Source organism: Amblyraja radiata, chromosome 2, assembly GCF_010909765.2.
Source record: "Amblyraja radiata isolate CabotCenter1 chromosome 2, sAmbRad1.1.pri, whole genome shotgun sequence".
Lineage (NCBI taxonomy): Eukaryota > Metazoa > Chordata > Chondrichthyes > Rajiformes > Rajidae > Amblyraja > Amblyraja radiata.
The window spans coordinates 77,608,160-77,614,608 of NC_045957.1; the positions used below are offsets into that span (position 1 = coordinate 77,608,160).

The following is a 6,449-nucleotide window of genomic DNA, read 5'->3' on the forward strand; positions in this document are numbered from 1 at the left end:
TCTGGCAAAGATGGAGCACCTGATGGAGAGGATGCTCCATCACGACATACTCCAGGAGGAGCTTTATATCCGTGGGTCACCCCATGGGCCCGTGGCAGCAGCTCTGTTCAAGGGCTGTATAGGAGGATCTGCTCCATGAAGAGGAGCCTTATATCCACGGGTCTTCTTGGAGGTCCATCGCAGCAGCACCTGTAGAAGGGCTACATAATGTCTCCCTCATGGAGGAGGTGAGCTTACCGAGGCAGTTTTGTTCTGACCCTGAGGTTGGAGGTATTGCAGAGCAGCATACCCCAAGGCATGAAAGCCAAGAACCAGGGGTGCCCGGCATGGCATTGAAATTCGCCATATCAACTGGGATTAGTGAGCCAATAAAAAGAATATCAGGGCTGTCCAGGAATGAGCTCCTGATGGAGAGGAGGCTCCATCATGACATGCTCCAGCAAGAGGGGTTTTATATCCGCGGGTCTCCTCGGGGGCCTGTGGCAGCAGCACCTGTTGAAGGGCTGCATAATGTCTCCCTCTCGGAGGAGGAGAGCATACGGGGTCAGTTTTGTTCTGACTCCGAGGTCGGAGGTATAGCCGGGGAGCATACCTCGAGGCGGGGGCCTGCGGCAGCACCTGATCAGGGCTGCCTACAAATCTCCCTCTCTGTGCAGGGGAGTGCGAGTGGTCAGTGGGTAACTGACTTCAAATTCTAAAGTATGTCCGTGAAACGTACTGGAGCACATGAGTATGGATTCAAGGGAGTCCTCGCAAACGAAGGTGGCAGAATACCCGGAAGGGGCCAGATTTCCCCTCATGCTATAAGTGCCGGGAATGAACAGCAGTATCTATCAGGAGTGACATTAAACACCAGCCGCCGAATCTTCTCTTCAGGTAAGACCTATTCAACAGGTAAAACCTGGATAAGGAAGCAAAAGCTGTCGGACCTATTGAAGTACCAACGACAAGCAAAGCTTCATCGTTGCGGCGACAACACACCCCACGCCTCCATTGGCAGTAAACAGTTCACTGAAGTTGGTGGCAGCATAAAAGCTGGGCAGAGGTCTTCAATCCGAGACCCAAGTCGGGCTCAGGAAAAATGTGGGACCACCTACAAGTTGCTAATATTTACACTTGTTTTTTGTTCAAATGATAATGATAAGATGTATTTAGTTTATGTGTTGTATGAACGTAGCATTCCCCTTGATAAGGATGGAAGGGGTCCTAGTGGTCTTACAACACGCACATGGTTGTGGCATCTAACCATGTAAAACTGCACAATACTAAGGTTCCAAGCACAGAATTGGGCCAAATTTGTCTTTACAGGCAAGCTCAGAATTATGTCCAGAGTTGTCTTTCGAGGCAGGCTCAGTATTATGGCCAGGATTGGCTTTCGGGACAGGCTCGGAAATCGGGCCAGAGTTGTTGCTCGAACAGGTACGGAATTCGCAGGCGTGGCCTGTTCATTGTGAAAAAGAGGCAGAGTGTCGTTTAACTCGCATTTGCAGTATAAATTTTTCCGAATAGGAAACTTTGCAGCTGATTTCCTTCGGATGCTCCCATTTACAGAGATCACCTGAGACATTTGAAATGTATCTGGATAAAGGCAATGATAAAAACATTGCAAAATGAGTTAACTTCAGTTCCCAGGTTATTTACCAGATTACTAAAACCAATGCTTGGACTGCTCAGAGCTCAAAAACATTTGTTATGCTTTGTCTGGAGGATATTCTAACGCTGTATGTTGCTAAAATCAACTGTGCCTTAAACTATGTTTAAGAAAATTAAGGAAATACCAACTAGACTTGTTCATCATTGGGATTTACCTTTAACTATTAATTAGCCTGTGACTCCACCCTGGGGTAAGAGGTTGGAATTAATAGGAGCCTGTAACAATCTTGTTGTGATAAAACAGCCTTCTATTTATCAAGTGAAATTGGCAATATAGTAGCTGTGATTCAGCTGTGCAAGTAGGGGAGCTTACATCGTGCAAAGTAGTAATCTCTCAAGTGCCATGTAGGGCTTTGTGACAAACATTATGCTATTGCCAGCTGATGCTACTAAAGTCATAATGGTGGACGAATAGTATTCAGCATTGCCCCAGTAGTCTGGTCAGCAAAATTTCAGTTATATTATAAACTGATGGGGCTCTAAGGTGGAAAATTATGAATACCATCTCTAGTTCAGAGACGGAGGAGATTTGCATCAGTTAACAATTATTCAGTTATTGGTATCAATTGGTATCAACTATAGACACTAGGTGCATTCTATAGGATAAAGGGTTATTGAGCGAATATGTATAATCTGCATGCTCAACGTTGAGTTGATACACTATGGTGGTGGCTTATGTTAGACACACATGGGTGCAATCAAGTCAGAATATCCTGTAATAATTTACTTAATCTCATCATCACGTACAATCAATGACAACACAAAATGGGTATTGGATCAATGAGTATTTAATTAAATTATGGCTCGATGGAACACCGAATATTGATAAGTTTGTTTCCAGGCACATTTACCAGTTGCAAAATATGTGGCATGACAGTGGGGAAAGATACTTTCTCGCTTCAAGGAGAGGGAAGTTAATTTTTGTCTCCCTCCATTTTGCCTCGTCAATTGAGTCTTGCGATAAAGTCAGCAAGATCCCGCTTAAGGTTGTCGTCCTGCCTGACTGGCCTATGCAGCCATGCTTCCCACTTTCATCGGGAATAATAATACAACCTTTTACGGTTATTCTAAACGTAAAACTTTGCTGGTTCAGCTTGTGGCTCGGGAAACCAGCCTCTGCATGATGAAATCAATTTATTGACTTATAGATTGTGAGTAGACTGCTCTTGTGGCTCGGATTGTCAGACCGAATCATATTTGTGCTCACTGCAGAGTGCAGGGATAGCACCAAAAAAGATGAGCATTACATTTCCTCTTCAGGAGATGGGAAGCATTTTGTTTGAAAGCTAATGTTACATCTTATACGGTACAGATAAGTGACATCTTGGAGTTCGTTTCAAATGGGTCTTTGACAATAAATTAAGTTATAAGACCATTAACTGTGCCCAACGTGTCTTCCCATCATCTTTGCTGCAGCAAACGGGACTCACTCTGTCGTGTTTCACCCCCCGATCCAGAGTTTATAAAGGATATCTTTCACACAAGTTCTCCCAGGACAAGCACAGGGCAGTATGGGATATTGACATGGTATTAATACTAATTCACCAGGGGGCTCCAGCTACATCCTTAGCTTTGGCTCGACTCTCATAAGGTAGCTATCCTCATGGTGCTGGTCTCAGTGCAACGGGTTCAGCCACTACATATTGTGACTGGACAGGATGGTTACATCTGCAAATAATATTATATTTAAATGTTTAGTTAAGCAGAGCAGACGTGAGGTCTCAAACTAGTTTCATGGCATACCCCATGGACCTTCGGTTGTGTATGGTCACACATATACAACAATACGTCAAGGTCACGAAGAGCAATGTTTGTTATTACAAAAACATTATAAAATATATTGGTTCAGACCATCTCCAGGTGGTTAAAAGGGGGTTTGGCTCATGCAGGAGTAGATGCTGATATTTTTCGAGTCTCTCTCCACCAGGGCTGCTACAACATCAGCAGCAAAGGTTATGTACGTTCCACTGGACACATCCTGGCGACTGCAGGATGGTCGAACGAACGAACTTTCTGAACATTTCATAATACCTATTGCCAGACCAGGGGTATTTACCAACTCTATTTCAGGTTCAGTGGTTAGTTTACTCCCGGATGAGAGGAGTTACTATTATTTATTCATTATGAATGTTTCCCTCATCTGTCAATGAAGCAGTTATGGTTGTGTAGACTCATTTCTCACGGCATGAAATCACAGAGCTTTGAAACCTTCAAGGAATCACTCACGTGACTCCGGAGTAAAATTGTATGATTAAACGAGAATTTAACAGTTTGAGGTTTGATCTTTATTTTATGAGGAACTACGATGAGCGATTACATGCCCACGTCCCCTCTCTCATAAAGATCACTCGGTTGTTCTAGTCTTCTCTAAGTCTTACTATGTTACTTCGACTGCTGTTATCTGTGATGTCACACCGCTGCTTTGAAGCTTGACGCGCAAGCGGACTGGCGGGGCTTCTTCACGTAATCGCTCATCGTAACTCCTCATAAAATAAAGATCAAACCTCAAACTGGTAAGTTCTCATTTAATCTTACTATTATCTATAATAAATCTATGAAGGACCATGATTTTTTTCAAAAAATAATTTGTATATTAAACATTAGTTTAGAAATAACATAATATTGAAAAATAACATTTTTTGTAACAACAAAGAATTAAAGTTAACAAAAATAAAATTCTATATTCAACATTATATTATAAATAACATCATATTGAAGCAAACAATTTTTTTAACAACAATACCAAAATATAATAATAACATTACATTTGAAATTATCTAAAATAAAACTTAGAAGAAACATGACTTCAACTAAAAAGTCTGTAATTAACATAACATTAGAAAGAACATCTTATTAGATGTTTTTAATAATGGGCTTTACCTCATTTATAGACGCATTACCCTTGGTTATCTGTGTCCAAAAAGTCTGTGAGATTCAGACTGAAGTCCACACCTGAGTCCTGAGTCTCTGATCCGGTTGTACGCACTGGTGTCACTGGTGTGTGTGTATGGGTGTATCAACGTTGGTGTATTCTGGGAATCCAGGTTGGATTGCCGAGGTCACTTCTTGTAGGCTGCTAGGCACTGACCGTGGAAGTAGTGCCTGCCTGCTGTGCTGTCAAACTGGGTGACCTGACCTTAGGTGAGCTGGTCATCGGTGGGTAAGGCATGCGCGGTGGTCCCATCAGAGGCTGTGGATAAAACACAGAAACCTATCAATATGAATAGGAAGGCTGATAAATCAAAACTTTTCACTGGCTGTGTGTGACAAAGAATTAAAAGTCCAATCTATGAAAAATCAGAGAGATATTAATATATTTTTTTAATTTGCCATTCTCTCTGATGCCCCTGCTGGTGGGAGGGGGAAGGGACTATAAAACCCGGAAGTGGTGTGCCTCACTCAGTCTCTGCAAGATGGAGGAACCAGAGGATCACGTCTCTCTGAGCTCTGAGTAACACTGAACACATGTCTACTCAACTGTGAGTCCCCTTAATGTGGTTTGAAAATGAAAACATGGTTGGTTTGAAGTAAAAAGGCATTGCCTGCAAATGGTTGTTTGGGTGCTTTGGCTTGAAGTTAAAAGGCACTACTTACTGCAATTGGTGATTTGGGTGCTTTGGATTGAAGTTAAAAGGCACTACTTACTGCAAATGGTGGTTTGGGTGCTTTGGATTGAAATTAAAAGACACTACTTACTGCAAATGGTGGTTTGGGTGATTTGGCTTGAAGTTAAAAGGCACTACTAACTGAAAATGGTGGGTTGGGTGTTTTGACTTGAAGTTAAAAGGCACTACTTACTGAAAATGGTGGTTTGAGTGCTTTGGCTTGAAGTTAAAAGGCACTACTTACTGCAAATGGTGGGTTGGGTGCGTTGGCTTGAAGTTAAAAGGCACTACTTATTGCAAATGGTGGTTTGGGTGCTTTGGCTCGAAGTTGAAAGGCACTACTTACTGTAAATGGTGATTTGGATGCTTTGGCTTGAAGTTGAAAGGCACTACTTACCGCAAATTGTGGTTTGGGTGCTTTGGCTTGAAGTTGAAAGGCTCTACTTATTGCAAATGTACTTACTTCCTGTTTGTACTGTATATTGATTTTAGATAAAATGCTACCACTTACGGCTGTGATTTTTGGCCATCTTACTCAGTCCCCTCCGCTCAGCAGGTGCAGAGAATTCTTCCCACCAATGGAAAATAAAAGTGTTATTAGTGTTTAAAAAATGTTGAGAATCTCTCTCCTGTCATGCCATGAAGGCCACACCTTTTACGGTGGGGGGGGGGAGGGTTATAAAACCCGGAAGTGTGGGAGTGACTCAGTCTCTGCATGATGGGGAGGGAGAGGTCACGACTCTGTCTGAGCTGTGAATCAACTGAACACACTGAATGTCTACTGAACTGTGAGTTTGCTGTTTTATGGTGGTTTTATAGTGGTTTTATGGTGGTTTCACCCTGCATGAAATGGTATGAAGCTGCATTTGAATTTGGTGGCCTTGCACCATGCTTGAAATGGAATGAGTTTGGTGACCTTGCACTCTGCTAGAAGTGGTATGAAACTGCACTGAATTTGGTGGCCTTGCACCCTGCTGAAAGTCGTATGAAACTGCACTTGAATTTGGTGGCCTTGGATCCAGCTCTAAGTGGTATGAAACTGCACTTGAATTTGGTGGCTTTGCACCCTGCTTGAAGTGGTATGATACTGCACTTGAATTCGGTGACCTTGCACCCTGCTTGAAATGGTAGGAAAATGGATTTGAATTTGGTGGCCTTGCACCCTGCTTGAAATGGAATTTCAAGGAATAA

General features: G+C 42.6%; 1 pseudogene; it reads left to right on the forward strand.

Annotated features, from left to right (window-relative positions):
• Positions 1-1,160: 1,160 nt before the first annotated feature.
• Positions 1,161-1,302, forward strand: LOC116970556 (annotated as a pseudogene).
• The last annotated feature ends 5,147 nt before the right edge of the window (positions 1,303-6,449 follow it).